This window comes from Schistocerca gregaria, unplaced genomic scaffold (assembly GCF_023897955.1).
Source record: "Schistocerca gregaria isolate iqSchGreg1 unplaced genomic scaffold, iqSchGreg1.2 ptg001134l, whole genome shotgun sequence".
Classification (NCBI taxonomy): Eukaryota; Metazoa; Arthropoda; class Insecta; order Orthoptera; family Acrididae; genus Schistocerca; species Schistocerca gregaria.
The window spans coordinates 56,849-72,737 of NW_026062466.1; the positions used below are offsets into that span (position 1 = coordinate 56,849).

A 15,889-nucleotide genomic window follows, 5' to 3' on the forward strand; every position below is an offset into this window, starting at 1 on the left:
GCTCTCATCATTGCTGGCGTTCGTCTCCACGAAATGCGTCCGGAGCACGCCGCTCTATAACGCGAGAGAGTGGATTTTTTTACACTTGTCGTCGATTAACCGTGGGTTGCTGCTGCGTTCGCTGGAGGAGCGCTGCCGTCGTTATCCGGTGTGGTCTAGTGGCTAGGATACCTGGCTCTCACCCAGGAGGCCCGGGTTCGATTCCCGGTACCGGAAGTGCGCGTTTTTGTTGCTCCTCTTATGCGACTTGTCTCGACTTTGCTCGACTGACGCTACGCTGACGCGTGCACAAAGCCACGTTAAGTATGATTCGTTGCAACACCTGACGGCGAGAGAGATGGGCGTCTATCCACTTGTTATCCAGCCACATACCGGTACCTGTTGTCAAGAGGCTTGGAGGTCTGCAACACATTGCCACGGAGGTGGATGCAGCTAACCACTGTAGTTAGTGTACTGACAGCGCAGGCACGTTCATTAGCTCGCATGCATGTGATGGAGACCGTGTCTGCCACTGCTGTGGCGTACACCTTGGCCTAGGCTTAGGCTTTGCTGTGTATCGACACTTGCATTCCAGCCAGCTGCTTCCGTGGGCGCCTCCGTGGCCATGGCCGTGATCGTCTAGTGGTTAGGACATTGCGTTGTGGCCGCAATAACCCAGGTTCGAATCCTGGTCACGGCAATTTTTGAAAGTTTCTCCTTGCTGCCGTTGCATTGACGATAGTGCACGAGTACCCGAAATCACAGTGCTTCCTTGGTTTTTCACTCGTGTTCCGCAGGCCGCAGTCCGTACTACCACTTCATCACAAGTGCAACCTTCTTGAGCTCACATATGTCTGTTACATGGAACATTCTAGCTCCGCCCGACAGGTACAGCTATGATACTTTAGTGGTTACGGAAAGCCCAGGTTTCGAAACATGGTCACGGCACGAAAACGTCTCTTGATGCTGTCTCCTTAACTGCGACAGCTACAGACAAGTGGCGTCGCTACCATACGGCGGGCACGGCACTTTCTTGTTGTGGATGGCCTAAAGAGATGCTTCCAGTGGACATGGCACGGCGATTGCCAAGATACTTCCATTTCGAAGTGACCTTTGTAGTACAAATGAAACGTTTTGCCGCTGCTGCTCCAACGGTAACGTGGCCGAGCGGTCTAAGGCGCTGGTTTTAGGCACCAGTCTCTTCGGAGGCGTGGGTTCGAATCCCACCGTTGCCAATTTTGACGTCTCATTTTTGTGCCGATGCGGTGTGTTCTCGTGGGGTAGGACGCAGCTCTTGTGACGCGCGTGTTGTGTAGGTAGCGTGGCCGAGCGGTCTAAGGCGCTGGTATCAGGCACCAGTCTCTTTGGAGGCGTGGGTTCCAAACCCACAGGTGCCAAACGTGTAATGTTGCCTGTGTCGTAGACAGCTGCACTCATTGCCCGCAAAGAAAACGGCACAACAAGGCGTGAGCGTCTGTTTCGTGAATTGTCGTAGAACAGTGCGTGGTGCAACGACAGGATTTGTAGGCGCCTTTTGCTCTCATCATTGCTGGCGTTCGTCTCCACGAAATGCGTCCGGAGCACGCCGCTCTATAACGCGAGAGAGTGGATTTTTTTACACTTGTCGTCGATTAACCGTGGGTTGCTGCTGCGTTCGCTGGAGGAGCGCTGCCGTCGTTATCCGGTGTGGTCTAGTGGCTAGGATACCTGGCTCTCACCCAGGAGGCCCGGGTTCGATTCCCGGTACCGGAAGTGCGCGTTTTTGTTGCTCCTCTTATGCGACTTGTCTCGACTTTGCTCGACTGACGCTACGCTGACGCGTGCACAAAGCCACGTTAAGTATGATTCGTTGCAACACCTGACGGCGAGAGAGATGGGCGTCTATCCACTTGTTATCCAGCCACATACCGGTACCTGTTGTCAAGAGGCTTGGAGGTCTGCAACACATTGCCACGGAGGTGGATGCAGCTAACCACTGTAGTTAGTGTACTGACAGCGCAGGCACGTTCATTAGCTCGCATGCATGTGATGGAGACCGTGTCTGCCACTGCTGTGGCGTACACCTTGGCCTAGGCTTAGGCTTTGCTGTGTATCGACACTTGCATTCCAGCCAGCTGCTTCCGTGGGCGCCTCCGTGGCCATGGCCGTGATCGTCTAGTGGTTAGGACATTGCGTTGTGGCCGCAATAACCCAGGTTCGAATCCTGGTCACGGCAATTTTTGAAAGTTTCTCCTTGCTGCCGTTGCATTGACGATAGTGCACGAGTACCCGAAATCACAGTGCTTCCTTGGTTTTTCACTCGTGTTCCGCAGGCCGCAGTCCGTACTACCACTTCATCACAAGTGCAACCTTCTTGAGCTCACATATGTCTGTTACATGGAACATTCTAGCTCCGCCCGACAGGTACAGCTATGATACTTTAGTGGTTACGGAAAGCCCAGGTTTCGAAACATGGTCACGGCACGAAAACGTCTCTTGATGCTGTCTCCTTAACTGCGACAGCTACAGACAAGTGGCGTCGCTACCATACGGCGGGCACGGCACTTTCTTGTTGTGGATGGCCTAAAGAGATGCTTCCAGTGGACATGGCACGGCGATTGCCAAGATACTTCCATTTCGAAGTGACCTTTGTAGTACAAATGAAACGTTTTGCCGCTGCTGCTCCAACGGTAACGTGGCCGAGCGGTCTAAGGCGCTGGTTTTAGGCACCAGTCTCTTCGGAGGCGTGGGTTCGAATCCCACCGTTGCCAATTTTGACGTCTCATTTTTGTGCCGATGCGGTGTGTTCTCGTGGGGTAGGACGCAGCTCTTGTGACGCGCGTGTTGTGTAGGTAGCGTGGCCGAGCGGTCTAAGGCGCTGGTATCAGGCACCAGTCTCTTTGGAGGCGTGGGTTCCAAACCCACAGGTGCCAAACGTGTAATGTTGCCTGTGTCGTAGACAGCTGCACTCATTGCCCGCAAAGAAAACGGCACAACAAGGCGTGAGCGTCTGTTTCGTGAATTGTCGTAGAACAGTGCGTGGTGCAACGACAGGATTTGTAGGCGCCTTTTGCTCTCATCATTGCTGGCGTTCGTCTCCACGAAATGCGTCCGGAGCACGCCGCTCTATAACGCGAGAGAGTGGATTTTTTTACACTTGTCGTCGATTAACCGTGGGTTGCTGCTGCGTTCGCTGGAGGAGCGCTGCCGTCGTTATCCGGTGTGGTCTAGTGGCTAGGATACCTGGCTCTCACCCAGGAGGCCCGGGTTCGATTCCCGGTACCGGAAGTGCGCGTTTTTGTTGCTCCTCTTATGCGACTTGTCTCGACTTTGCTCGACTGACGCTACGCTGACGCGTGCACAAAGCCACGTTAAGTATGATTCGTTGCAACACCTGACGGCGAGAGAGATGGGCGTCTATCCACTTGTTATCCAGCCACATACCGGTACCTGTTGTCAAGAGGCTTGGAGGTCTGCAACACATTGCCACGGAGGTGGATGCAGCTAACCACTGTAGTTAGTGTACTGACAGCGCAGGCACGTTCATTAGCTCGCATGCATGTGATGGAGACCGTGTCTGCCACTGCTGTGGCGTACACCTTGGCCTAGGCTTAGGCTTTGCTGTGTATCGACACTTGCATTCCAGCCAGCTGCTTCCGTGGGCGCCTCCGTGGCCATGGCCGTGATCGTCTAGTGGTTAGGACATTGCGTTGTGGCCGCAATAACCCAGGTTCGAATCCTGGTCACGGCAATTTTTGAAAGTTTCTCCTTGCTGCCGTTGCATTGACGATAGTGCACGAGTACCCGAAATCACAGTGCTTCCTTGGTTTTTCACTCGTGTTCCGCAGGCCGCAGTCCGTACTACCACTTCATCACAAGTGCAACCTTCTTGAGCTCACATATGTCTGTTACATGGAACATTCTAGCTCCGCCCGACAGGTACAGCTATGATACTTTAGTGGTTACGGAAAGCCCAGGTTTCGAAACATGGTCACGGCACGAAAACGTCTCTTGATGCTGTCTCCTTAACTGCGACAGCTACAGACAAGTGGCGTCGCTACCATACGGCGGGCACGGCACTTTCTTGTTGTGGATGGCCTAAAGAGATGCTTCCAGTGGACATGGCACGGCGATTGCCAAGATACTTCCATTTCGAAGTGACCTTTGTAGTACAAATGAAACGTTTTGCCGCTGCTGCTCCAACGGTAACGTGGCCGAGCGGTCTAAGGCGCTGGTTTTAGGCACCAGTCTCTTCGGAGGCGTGGGTTCGAATCCCACCGTTGCCAATTTTGACGTCTCATTTTTGTGCCGATGCGGTGTGTTCTCGTGGGGTAGGACGCAGCTCTTGTGACGCGCGTGTTGTGTAGGTAGCGTGGCCGAGCGGTCTAAGGCGCTGGTATCAGGCACCAGTCTCTTTGGAGGCGTGGGTTCCAAACCCACAGGTGCCAAACGTGTAATGTTGCCTGTGTCGTAGACAGCTGCACTCATTGCCCGCAAAGAAAACGGCACAACAAGGCGTGAGCGTCTGTTTCGTGAATTGTCGTAGAACAGTGCGTGGTGCAACGACAGGATTTGTAGGCGCCTTTTGCTCTCATCATTGCTGGCGTTCGTCTCCACGAAATGCGTCCGGAGCACGCCGCTCTATAACGCGAGAGAGTGGATTTTTTTACACTTGTCGTCGATTAACCGTGGGTTGCTGCTGCGTTCGCTGGAGGAGCGCTGCCGTCGTTATCCGGTGTGGTCTAGTGGCTAGGATACCTGGCTCTCACCCAGGAGGCCCGGGTTCGATTCCCGGTACCGGAAGTGCGCGTTTTTGTTGCTCCTCTTATGCGACTTGTCTCGACTTTGCTCGACTGACGCTACGCTGACGCGTGCACAAAGCCACGTTAAGTATGATTCGTTGCAACACCTGACGGCGAGAGAGATGGGCGTCTATCCACTTGTTATCCAGCCACATACCGGTACCTGTTGTCAAGAGGCTTGGAGGTCTGCAACACATTGCCACGGAGGTGGATGCAGCTAACCACTGTAGTTAGTGTACTGACAGCGCAGGCACGTTCATTAGCTCGCATGCATGTGATGGAGACCGTGTCTGCCACTGCTGTGGCGTACACCTTGGCCTAGGCTTAGGCTTTGCTGTGTATCGACACTTGCATTCCAGCCAGCTGCTTCCGTGGGCGCCTCCGTGGCCATGGCCGTGATCGTCTAGTGGTTAGGACATTGCGTTGTGGCCGCAATAACCCAGGTTCGAATCCTGGTCACGGCAATTTTTGAAAGTTTCTCCTTGCTGCCGTTGCATTGACGATAGTGCACGAGTACCCGAAATCACAGTGCTTCCTTGGTTTTTCACTCGTGTTCCGCAGGCCGCAGTCCGTACTACCACTTCATCACAAGTGCAACCTTCTTGAGCTCACATATGTCTGTTACATGGAACATTCTAGCTCCGCCCGACAGGTACAGCTATGATACTTTAGTGGTTACGGAAAGCCCAGGTTTCGAAACATGGTCACGGCACGAAAACGTCTCTTGATGCTGTCTCCTTAACTGCGACAGCTACAGACAAGTGGCGTCGCTACCATACGGCGGGCACGGCACTTTCTTGTTGTGGATGGCCTAAAGAGATGCTTCCAGTGGACATGGCACGGCGATTGCCAAGATACTTCCATTTCGAAGTGACCTTTGTAGTACAAATGAAACGTTTTGCCGCTGCTGCTCCAACGGTAACGTGGCCGAGCGGTCTAAGGCGCTGGTTTTAGGCACCAGTCTCTTCGGAGGCGTGGGTTCGAATCCCACCGTTGCCAATTTTGACGTCTCATTTTTGTGCCGATGCGGTGTGTTCTCGTGGGGTAGGACGCAGCTCTTGTGACGCGCGTGTTGTGTAGGTAGCGTGGCCGAGCGGTCTAAGGCGCTGGTATCAGGCACCAGTCTCTTTGGAGGCGTGGGTTCCAAACCCACAGGTGCCAAACGTGTAATGTTGCCTGTGTCGTAGACAGCTGCACTCATTGCCCGCAAAGAAAACGGCACAACAAGGCGTGAGCGTCTGTTTCGTGAATTGTCGTAGAACAGTGCGTGGTGCAACGACAGGATTTGTAGGCGCCTTTTGCTCTCATCATTGCTGGCGTTCGTCTCCACGAAATGCGTCCGGAGCACGCCGCTCTATAACGCGAGAGAGTGGATTTTTTTACACTTGTCGTCGATTAACCGTGGGTTGCTGCTGCGTTCGCTGGAGGAGCGCTGCCGTCGTTATCCGGTGTGGTCTAGTGGCTAGGATACCTGGCTCTCACCCAGGAGGCCCGGGTTCGATTCCCGGTACCGGAAGTGCGCGTTTTTGTTGCTCCTCTTATGCGACTTGTCTCGACTTTGCTCGACTGACGCTACGCTGACGCGTGCACAAAGCCACGTTAAGTATGATTCGTTGCAACACCTGACGGCGAGAGAGATGGGCGTCTATCCACTTGTTATCCAGCCACATACCGGTACCTGTTGTCAAGAGGCTTGGAGGTCTGCAACACATTGCCACGGAGGTGGATGCAGCTAACCACTGTAGTTAGTGTACTGACAGCGCAGGCACGTTCATTAGCTCGCATGCATGTGATGGAGACCGTGTCTGCCACTGCTGTGGCGTACACCTTGGCCTAGGCTTAGGCTTTGCTGTGTATCGACACTTGCATTCCAGCCAGCTGCTTCCGTGGGCGCCTCCGTGGCCATGGCCGTGATCGTCTAGTGGTTAGGACATTGCGTTGTGGCCGCAATAACCCAGGTTCGAATCCTGGTCACGGCAATTTTTGAAAGTTTCTCCTTGCTGCCGTTGCATTGACGATAGTGCACGAGTACCCGAAATCACAGTGCTTCCTTGGTTTTTCACTCGTGTTCCGCAGGCCGCAGTCCGTACTACCACTTCATCACAAGTGCAACCTTCTTGAGCTCACATATGTCTGTTACATGGAACATTCTAGCTCCGCCCGACAGGTACAGCTATGATACTTTAGTGGTTACGGAAAGCCCAGGTTTCGAAACATGGTCACGGCACGAAAACGTCTCTTGATGCTGTCTCCTTAACTGCGACAGCTACAGACAAGTGGCGTCGCTACCATACGGCGGGCACGGCACTTTCTTGTTGTGGATGGCCTAAAGAGATGCTTCCAGTGGACATGGCACGGCGATTGCCAAGATACTTCCATTTCGAAGTGACCTTTGTAGTACAAATGAAACGTTTTGCCGCTGCTGCTCCAACGGTAACGTGGCCGAGCGGTCTAAGGCGCTGGTTTTAGGCACCAGTCTCTTCGGAGGCGTGGGTTCGAATCCCACCGTTGCCAATTTTGACGTCTCATTTTTGTGCCGATGCGGTGTGTTCTCGTGGGGTAGGACGCAGCTCTTGTGACGCGCGTGTTGTGTAGGTAGCGTGGCCGAGCGGTCTAAGGCGCTGGTATCAGGCACCAGTCTCTTTGGAGGCGTGGGTTCCAAACCCACAGGTGCCAAACGTGTAATGTTGCCTGTGTCGTAGACAGCTGCACTCATTGCCCGCAAAGAAAACGGCACAACAAGGCGTGAGCGTCTGTTTCGTGAATTGTCGTAGAACAGTGCGTGGTGCAACGACAGGATTTGTAGGCGCCTTTTGCTCTCATCATTGCTGGCGTTCGTCTCCACGAAATGCGTCCGGAGCACGCCGCTCTATAACGCGAGAGAGTGGATTTTTTTACACTTGTCGTCGATTAACCGTGGGTTGCTGCTGCGTTCGCTGGAGGAGCGCTGCCGTCGTTATCCGGTGTGGTCTAGTGGCTAGGATACCTGGCTCTCACCCAGGAGGCCCGGGTTCGATTCCCGGTACCGGAAGTGCGCGTTTTTGTTGCTCCTCTTATGCGACTTGTCTCGACTTTGCTCGACTGACGCTACGCTGACGCGTGCACAAAGCCACGTTAAGTATGATTCGTTGCAACACCTGACGGCGAGAGAGATGGGCGTCTATCCACTTGTTATCCAGCCACATACCGGTACCTGTTGTCAAGAGGCTTGGAGGTCTGCAACACATTGCCACGGAGGTGGATGCAGCTAACCACTGTAGTTAGTGTACTGACAGCGCAGGCACGTTCATTAGCTCGCATGCATGTGATGGAGACCGTGTCTGCCACTGCTGTGGCGTACACCTTGGCCTAGGCTTAGGCTTTGCTGTGTATCGACACTTGCATTCCAGCCAGCTGCTTCCGTGGGCGCCTCCGTGGCCATGGCCGTGATCGTCTAGTGGTTAGGACATTGCGTTGTGGCCGCAATAACCCAGGTTCGAATCCTGGTCACGGCAATTTTTGAAAGTTTCTCCTTGCTGCCGTTGCATTGACGATAGTGCACGAGTACCCGAAATCACAGTGCTTCCTTGGTTTTTCACTCGTGTTCCGCAGGCCGCAGTCCGTACTACCACTTCATCACAAGTGCAACCTTCTTGAGCCCACATATGTCTGTTACATGGAACATTCTAGCTCCGCCCGACAGGTACAGCTATGATACTTTAGTGGTTACGGAAAGCCCAGGTTTCGAAACATGGTCACGGCACGAAAACGTCTCTTGATGCTGTCTCCTTAACTGCGACAGCTACAGACAAGTGGCGTCGCTACCATACGGCGGGCACGGCACTTTCTTGTTGTGGATGGCCTAAAGAGATGCTTCCAGTGGACATGGCACGGCGATTGCCAAGATACTTCCATTTCGAAGTGACCTTTGTAGTACAAATGAAACGTTTTGCCGCTGCTGCTCCAACGGTAACGTGGCCGAGCGGTCTAAGGCGCTGGTTTTAGGCACCAGTCTCTTCGGAGGCGTGGGTTCGAATCCCACCGTTGCCAATTTTGACGTCTCATTTTTGTGCCGATGCGGTGTGTTCTCGTGGGGTAGGACGCAGCTCTTGTGACGCGCGTGTTGTGTAGGTAGCGTGGCCGAGCGGTCTAAGGCGCTGGTATCAGGCACCAGTCTCTTTGGAGGCGTGGGTTCCAAACCCACAGGTGCCAAACGTGTAATGTTGCCTGTGTCGTAGACAGCTGCACTCATTGCCCGCAAAGAAAACGGCACAACAAGGCGTGAGCGTCTGTTTCGTGAATTGTCGTAGAACAGTGCGTGGTGCAACGACAGGATTTGTAGGCGCCTTTTGCTCTCATCATTGCTGGCGTTCGTCTCCACGAAATGCGTCCGGAGCACGCCGCTCTATAACGCGAGAGAGTGGATTTTTTTACACTTGTCGTCGATTAACCGTGGGTTGCTGCTGCGTTCGCTGGAGGAGCGCTGCCGTCGTTATCCGGTGTGGTCTAGTGGCTAGGATACCTGGCTCTCACCCAGGAGGCCCGGGTTCGATTCCCGGTACCGGAAGTGCGCGTTTTTGTTGCTCCTCTTATGCGACTTGTCTCGACTTTGCTCGACTGACGCTACGCTGACGCGTGCACAAAGCCACGTTAAGTATGATTCGTTGCAACACCTGACGGCGAGAGAGATGGGCGTCTATCCACTTGTTATCCAGCCACATACCGGTACCTGTTGTCAAGAGGCTTGGAGGTCTGCAACACATTGCCACGGAGGTGGATGCAGCTAACCACTGTAGTTAGTGTACTGACAGCGCAGGCACGTTCATTAGCTCGCATGCATGTGATGGAGACCGTGTCTGCCACTGCTGTGGCGTACACCTTGGCCTAGGCTTAGGCTTTGCTGTGTATCGACACTTGCATTCCAGCCAGCTGCTTCCGTGGGCGCCTCCGTGGCCATGGCCGTGATCGTCTAGTGGTTAGGACATTGCGTTGTGGCCGCAATAACCCAGGTTCGAATCCTGGTCACGGCAATTTTTGAAAGTTTCTCCTTGCTGCCGTTGCATTGACGATAGTGCACGAGTACCCGAAATCACAGTGCTTCCTTGGTTTTTCACTCGTGTTCCGCAGGCCGCAGTCCGTACTACCACTTCATCACAAGTGCAACCTTCTTGAGCTCACATATGTCTGTTACATGGAACATTCTAGCTCCGCCCGACAGGTACAGCTATGATACTTTAGTGGTTACGGAAAGCCCAGGTTTCGAAACATGGTCACGGCACGAAAACGTCTCTTGATGCTGTCTCCTTAACTGCGACAGCTACAGACAAGTGGCGTCGCTACCATACGGCGGGCACGGCACTTTCTTGTTGTGGATGGCCTAAAGAGATGCTTCCAGTGGACATGGCACGGCGATTGCCAAGATACTTCCATTTCGAAGTGACCTTTGTAGTACAAATGAAACGTTTTGCCGCTGCTGCTCCAACGGTAACGTGGCCGAGCGGTCTAAGGCGCTGGTTTTAGGCACCAGTCTCTTCGGAGGCGTGGGTTCGAATCCCACCGTTGCCAATTTTGACGTCTCATTTTTGTGCCGATGCGGTGTGTTCTCGTGGGGTAGGACGCAGCTCTTGTGACGCGCGTGTTGTGTAGGTAGCGTGGCCGAGCGGTCTAAGGCGCTGGTATCAGGCACCAGTCTCTTTGGAGGCGTGGGTTCCAAACCCACAGGTGCCAAACGTGTAATGTTGCCTGTGTCGTAGACAGCTGCACTCATTGCCCGCAAAGAAAACGGCACAACAAGGCGTGAGCGTCTGTTTCGTGAATTGTCGTAGAACAGTGCGTGGTGCAACGACAGGATTTGTAGGCGCCTTTTGCTCTCATCATTGCTGGCGTTCGTCTCCACGAAATGCGTCCGGAGCACGCCGCTCTATAACGCGAGAGAGTGGATTTTTTTACACTTGTCGTCGATTAACCGTGGGTTGCTGCTGCGTTCGCTGGAGGAGCGCTGCCGTCGTTATCCGGTGTGGTCTAGTGGCCGGTAGTCTGCCTGCAGCGGCGGTGGCGAGCGGTTCGTCGTGCTGTGCTTCGCTCTGCGGCTGGCTTTGTTTACATCCGCTGTGTAAGTCTGTGCGTTTTCGCCGGCGCTTCGCAGTAGTTAGATATTCTGTCAACGTTCGAAAATGCAGTAATGGCTCAACTTAGTAGAAAGGACACTCTGAAATTTACCTTTGATCGACGTTTTGCTCGACCTAAATCTTTCGAAATTGAGGATTGGTTAGAGGAAGTTGTTCAAGTTCCGTTTGAAGATACTGTTGGTTTTCACTTGTCAATTGTGAGTAGTGTGATGTACTTGAAGCTGAAAAACCCTGAGTTATGCGAACGAGTTGTCAATAATACCGGTGGTAAACTTAAGTTTAAACACAGTGATGGAAATATTGGCGAAGTTACTGTCGATCATGTGGGACTTGGTATTCGAACAATTCGAATTTTTGAGCTACCCTTTGAAGTTCCTACAGATGCGATCAATCTTGTTATTGCACCCTTTGGGAAGGTCCTCAGTAATTTTGCAGAAAAATGGTCCGGTGCTCACAAATATCCGGTTTTGAACGGTGTCAGGCAGTTGAAGGTGGACTTATTACGACATATTCCGTCTTACATTAACGTTTGCGGTTATCGAGGTATCGTCATTTATGATGGTCAACCACGAACGTGTGCAGCTTGCAATTCTCCAGGTCATATTCGTTCTGAATGTATTCAAAGACGTGTTGTGCAGCTGCCGACAGGTGAACCGGTGAAGTCCGCGGAGATGACTATTTTGTCCACCACTTACGCTTCGGTGGCTCGCGACCAACCGACCGACCAACTGCCCATGGATACCGAAGTAGACATTCGCCCCCAACCACCCCTTCCTCCAACGGCCGAGCAACTTGTTGACATTTCTGAGCGACAAGAGCAACACCTGAGTGTGAGTGACGTGGTTGATTCCGTAGCGCAGTCCCCGACTCTGTCAACAGAACAAAATTCCACCTCCTCAGAGACGCAGGTCAGGACTGTGACTGCTGAATGTCGTTCCCCACAACCCCACCATGAAATCTCGGATTCCGATGAGCGTTGTCCACCTGCTAAATCCCCGCGGAAGAACAAGAAACGCAGAATCGCCCGCCAGGGTGCGGAAGAGGCGGCGGCGTCGTTGCGGGGAAAGGTGCAGCAAATCATGGACAAAGTCAGTGCAAAATCACCAGAATCCTCCCGACAACAGGCGCTAACTTCTGCACACCTGCGGGATGAAGATCGTGCAATCACGCTAACTGAGCCCTCTCGCGATGCTACCGGCCAGGTGTCTCCCATGTGCAGTGACGATGTTGATCATTGTTTAAAAGAACAACGACAACATCATCCTCTTGCGTCCAAGAACCCCAGCACTATAGACTGGGCGGCGGAACCAGAGGTCGAACACATGGACGCTGATGCAACTGATATTCCAGTCACTTCCCGATTTCCCGAACAGCCTTCTACGGCAGTAGAACCGGCACATGATGATAAGTTACTGGATCCACGGCAGGCAAACAAAGAAGAGGACTCTGACTTCTTTTAAAACGGCGCCGATTCCTTCTTACTCTCGTAAGAGCGTGAATGACTGATCAGCAGGCGTATAAAATTGGTACATTAAATATAAATAAAATCCGCAGTTCCCTCAAACTCGACAACATCGTAGACCTCTTATACGCCGCCGACATTGATATCCTCTTGCTTCAGGAGGTCGCCGACATTACTTTGAACCACATTCCCGGTTATAATGTGACGGCCAATCCGGGACACGGTTCCGATTTAGGCACCGCTATTCTCACGAAAGAAGGAATTATCGTCCAGAATGTAGAACGACTCATAAGTTGTAGGGGAATTGGCGTGACTATCAATAATGTTAGACTCCTAAATCTGTATGCACCATCCGGCTCAACTAATAGGCGACGCCGAGCGGACTTTTTCAAGGAAGAAATACTTCCGCTTTTTGCAACACAATATGACCACCTAATATTGGCGGGAGATTTTAACTGTGTACTTAACGCCAAAGATCAGACGCCGCATTTCAATAAATCGATTGAATTAGAACAGATCGTCAAGGATTTACGTTTAGTCGATACGTGGGAGCACAAGTTTGGTACAACACCTGGTTTTACTCACGTCACGAATCATTCAGCGAGTAGATTGGACCGCATTTACGTATCGGACACTCTCAGACAGCGAATTTTACAAACTGAGGTCTGGCCAACCAGTTTCTCCGACCATGCGGCTTATATTTGCACGCTGAATTTGGGGAAACAGGAAACCTACCGAGGCAAAGGACTATGGAAACTAAATGTTGCACATTTAGACGATCCTGAATGCAGAGAAGCCTTCACTCGAGCGTGGAATGAAAGTGAAGCCAAATTCAGTACGTACGGCTCGGCATTGCAATGGTGGCTCGAATGCGCTAAACCGAAAATTCGTAAATCCATGATACAATATTCCCGGAATAAGAACTGGTGGTTTAAGAGAACGATGGAGTTTTATTATCAATGTCTTCGAGACTTATATACTCTTGATGCCACTGTGATTGACAACTACCCCCGCATTAAAAGACTGCAAGCAAAAATATTACTTTTGAAACGAAAACAGATGGAAGGTTACAAAATTAGAGGTCGGGTTTCGACTATGGCAAAAGGCGAACAGCCATCCATTTATCACCTGATACGTGAAACTAAACGAGCACGGACAAAGATCTTAACTGAACTACAATCCGAAGACGGCACGATTCTAACTCGGCAACACGATATCAGAGACGCCGTTCAAACTTATTACACTGACTTGATGTCCAATAAACCTACCGACGACGAAGCCCTTGCAGAGTTCCGGAGCAGCTTAACGCACAGGCTTCGCCCTGCGGATGTAGCCGAACTCGTCACCGATGTAACGGAAGATGAACTGGAAGATGTGGTGTTCCACAGTCCAAAAAACAAATCTCCCGGATGTGACGGTCTCCCGGTGGAACTTTATCAAGTCTTCTGGCCACAACTGAAGACAAAGCTGACGGTGCTCTGCAACGAACTTCTCCAACCGGACATGCCCATTCCTCCGCCATTCAGTGAAGGACTTGTGGTCTTACTCCCGAAACGGACGAGCAATAACACCGTCGCAACTTTGCGACCCATTACGTTGCTCAACAGCGACTACAAAATTTTTGCTCGCATTCTCGCAACGAGAATGAAAACTGTGATGCATACCGTCATTGGATCACATCAAACGAGTGTTGGAAAGGACAGAGCTATATATCAGACATTATCAGACTATCGAGATGTGATTTCTGTTGCGGACGCTTGCAAAATCCGATGTGCTATCGTAACTTTAGATTTCGCACAGGCTTTCGACAGAGTGAACCATCCTTACCTTTTCCAGATAATGCAGACTCTGGGTTTTCCTCCGCAGTTCATCAGCATCATACAGAAATTGTTACGGAATAGTACATCCAAACTTGTCGTTAACGGTCAGCCAAGTCGCGCCGTCCCGATAAACAGTTCTGTTAGGCAGGGCTGCCCTATGTCGATGGCGCTGTTTGCCATTGCGATCGAACCGCTGCTAGTCACCTTGACGGAACGTTTACAAGGACTCCACATACACGGGCAGAAGATAGTGTGCCGAGCTTACGCTGATGATGTTACCTTCCTAGCTATGAATGTCAATGAGGTCGAGAGGGGTCTCCTGATCATCTCACAATATGAAAAGGCATCTGGTGCGAAACTGCATTGGACGAAATCAGGGATCATGAACATTGGGCAAGGCATAGGCGCGATCGGTCATGGCCAGCTTAAAGAGATCACTAGGATGACGTGTCTCGGTGTCGATTTTCGGAACACCATCCGCCACACCATTGCCGCCAATTATAAGCAATTGCTCAACAAAATTCGTGCTTGTGCGAAGTTACATAGCGTCAGGAAATTGGACGAGCTTCAAAAGGTTGAATTGGCCAATATTTATATCACTGCCAAAATCAATTATGTGGCTCAAGTTTTGCCCATCCCCACCGATATAGCCAAATGCATGCTGTCCGCGCTTGGACACTTTGTATGTCGTGGCCAGATCTTTAAAGTTCGATATGACACCTTGACACTCCCAACGCGAGATGGCGGACTCAGTCTCACCGATGTACACAAAAAAGCGAAAGCTCTTTATTTCTGCAAAACTTACAAGCTATGGAAACAGTCACCGACCAGTCTGACCGCTCTTGTCCTGAATGAAATCGCACCGACTGATCTTCAACCGCCAATTGATGTGCACCATATACCGACTGCGCTCTACCACTTCAAGAGTTTTCTCTTAGAGTATAGTTATGTCCATACAACAGTCTCTGAAAAGAATTTGACGACAGTTAAGGCAATCTACAACTCCTTTGTGGCAACTAAATCACGGAATGTTATCGAACAAAAATTTCCAAACTACAACTGGGACGCGACGTGGCAAAACATCCACAGCCCCTACTTACCTTCGCAAGTAAAGGCGACGTGGTACGCTGCCGTCAATAGAAAAATCCCGACGCAGTCCAGGCTTCATGCAATTCATTTGCAGGACTCGCCAATGTGTGTCACGTGTAATCTCATAGACAGCGAAGAACACCGTTTCGTCTGTGGTACCACGAAAGATATATGGGGTTACGCCCGACAGAAACTGTCGAGCATCAAGAGGACCTCACCATCTGCGATAACGCCAGCTGACTTTCTCAACCCTGAAGCAATCCCATTTCCCAGGACAAAGCGGAATGCTGTCAACTGGATAATAGGTCACACAGTGCACTATATTTTTAGTACTGGCGATAAGAACAAAGACGATTTCGTTCTATACCTGACCCTGCAGCACAGCATGATCGCACGCGAACGTAACTACAAGGCGACCTTTGCCAACTTTTTAAGCAAGACCATTGTGTGATATGCGATTCGACACTCGACCCGTCAGTCTTGCCATGACGGGGAACGTAATATTTAAAGAACGCCCGAAACTATACCACGAGACATGAATGCATGTTTAACCTTCTTTCGAAGTAAGGCGAAACCGACTATTCGCTACATCATTGAGGAGCAGCAGAGGACAATAACAGACGAAAGATGTGAAGACAACACTCGAGAAAA

General features: G+C 51.6%; 21 non-coding genes across 21 annotated transcripts; all 21 read left to right on the forward strand.

The window, feature by feature from the left end:
- Nucleotides 1–144: 144 nt before the first annotated feature.
- On the forward strand, nt 145–216 carry Trnae-cuc (transfer RNA glutamic acid (anticodon CUC)). Its single transcript has one exon. It is a non-coding gene; the product is annotated as a tRNA-Glu (tRNA).
- A 391-nt stretch (nt 217–607) lies between these two features.
- On the forward strand, nt 608–679 carry Trnah-gug (transfer RNA histidin (anticodon GUG)). The gene has a single exon. It is a non-coding gene; the product is annotated as a tRNA-His (tRNA).
- A 453-nt stretch (nt 680–1,132) lies between these two features.
- Nucleotides 1,133–1,214, forward strand: Trnal-uag (transfer RNA leucine (anticodon UAG)). The gene has a single exon. It is a non-coding gene; the product is annotated as a tRNA-Leu (tRNA).
- Nucleotides 1,215–1,659: 445 nt separating this feature from the next.
- Nucleotides 1,660–1,731, forward strand: Trnae-cuc (transfer RNA glutamic acid (anticodon CUC)). Its single transcript has one exon. It is a non-coding gene; the product is annotated as a tRNA-Glu (tRNA).
- Nucleotides 1,732–2,122: 391 nt separating this feature from the next.
- On the forward strand, nt 2,123–2,194 carry Trnah-gug (transfer RNA histidin (anticodon GUG)). The gene has a single exon. It is a non-coding gene; the product is annotated as a tRNA-His (tRNA).
- Nucleotides 2,195–2,647: 453 nt separating this feature from the next.
- On the forward strand, nt 2,648–2,729 carry Trnal-uag (transfer RNA leucine (anticodon UAG)). The gene has a single exon. It is a non-coding gene; the product is annotated as a tRNA-Leu (tRNA).
- Nucleotides 2,730–3,174: 445 nt separating this feature from the next.
- On the forward strand, nt 3,175–3,246 carry Trnae-cuc (transfer RNA glutamic acid (anticodon CUC)). Its single transcript has one exon. It is a non-coding gene; the product is annotated as a tRNA-Glu (tRNA).
- Nucleotides 3,247–3,637: 391 nt separating this feature from the next.
- Nucleotides 3,638–3,709, forward strand: Trnah-gug (transfer RNA histidin (anticodon GUG)). Its single transcript has one exon. It is a non-coding gene; the product is annotated as a tRNA-His (tRNA).
- A 453-nt stretch (nt 3,710–4,162) lies between these two features.
- Nucleotides 4,163–4,244, forward strand: Trnal-uag (transfer RNA leucine (anticodon UAG)). The gene has a single exon. It is a non-coding gene; the product is annotated as a tRNA-Leu (tRNA).
- A 445-nt stretch (nt 4,245–4,689) lies between these two features.
- On the forward strand, nt 4,690–4,761 carry Trnae-cuc (transfer RNA glutamic acid (anticodon CUC)). Its single transcript has one exon. It is a non-coding gene; the product is annotated as a tRNA-Glu (tRNA).
- Nucleotides 4,762–5,152: 391 nt separating this feature from the next.
- Nucleotides 5,153–5,224, forward strand: Trnah-gug (transfer RNA histidin (anticodon GUG)). Its single transcript has one exon. It is a non-coding gene; the product is annotated as a tRNA-His (tRNA).
- Nucleotides 5,225–5,677: 453 nt separating this feature from the next.
- On the forward strand, nt 5,678–5,759 carry Trnal-uag (transfer RNA leucine (anticodon UAG)). Its single transcript has one exon. It is a non-coding gene; the product is annotated as a tRNA-Leu (tRNA).
- Nucleotides 5,760–6,204: 445 nt separating this feature from the next.
- On the forward strand, nt 6,205–6,276 carry Trnae-cuc (transfer RNA glutamic acid (anticodon CUC)). The gene has a single exon. It is a non-coding gene; the product is annotated as a tRNA-Glu (tRNA).
- A 391-nt stretch (nt 6,277–6,667) lies between these two features.
- Trnah-gug (transfer RNA histidin (anticodon GUG)) lies at nt 6,668–6,739 on the forward strand. The gene has a single exon. It is a non-coding gene; the product is annotated as a tRNA-His (tRNA).
- A 453-nt stretch (nt 6,740–7,192) lies between these two features.
- On the forward strand, nt 7,193–7,274 carry Trnal-uag (transfer RNA leucine (anticodon UAG)). The gene has a single exon. It is a non-coding gene; the product is annotated as a tRNA-Leu (tRNA).
- A 445-nt stretch (nt 7,275–7,719) lies between these two features.
- Nucleotides 7,720–7,791, forward strand: Trnae-cuc (transfer RNA glutamic acid (anticodon CUC)). The gene has a single exon. It is a non-coding gene; the product is annotated as a tRNA-Glu (tRNA).
- A 391-nt stretch (nt 7,792–8,182) lies between these two features.
- Nucleotides 8,183–8,254, forward strand: Trnah-gug (transfer RNA histidin (anticodon GUG)). The gene has a single exon. It is a non-coding gene; the product is annotated as a tRNA-His (tRNA).
- A 453-nt stretch (nt 8,255–8,707) lies between these two features.
- On the forward strand, nt 8,708–8,789 carry Trnal-uag (transfer RNA leucine (anticodon UAG)). The gene has a single exon. It is a non-coding gene; the product is annotated as a tRNA-Leu (tRNA).
- Nucleotides 8,790–9,234: 445 nt separating this feature from the next.
- On the forward strand, nt 9,235–9,306 carry Trnae-cuc (transfer RNA glutamic acid (anticodon CUC)). Its single transcript has one exon. It is a non-coding gene; the product is annotated as a tRNA-Glu (tRNA).
- A 391-nt stretch (nt 9,307–9,697) lies between these two features.
- Trnah-gug (transfer RNA histidin (anticodon GUG)) lies at nt 9,698–9,769 on the forward strand. The gene has a single exon. It is a non-coding gene; the product is annotated as a tRNA-His (tRNA).
- Nucleotides 9,770–10,222: 453 nt separating this feature from the next.
- Trnal-uag (transfer RNA leucine (anticodon UAG)) lies at nt 10,223–10,304 on the forward strand. Its single transcript has one exon. It is a non-coding gene; the product is annotated as a tRNA-Leu (tRNA).
- Nucleotides 10,305–15,889: the final 5,585 nt, after the last annotated feature.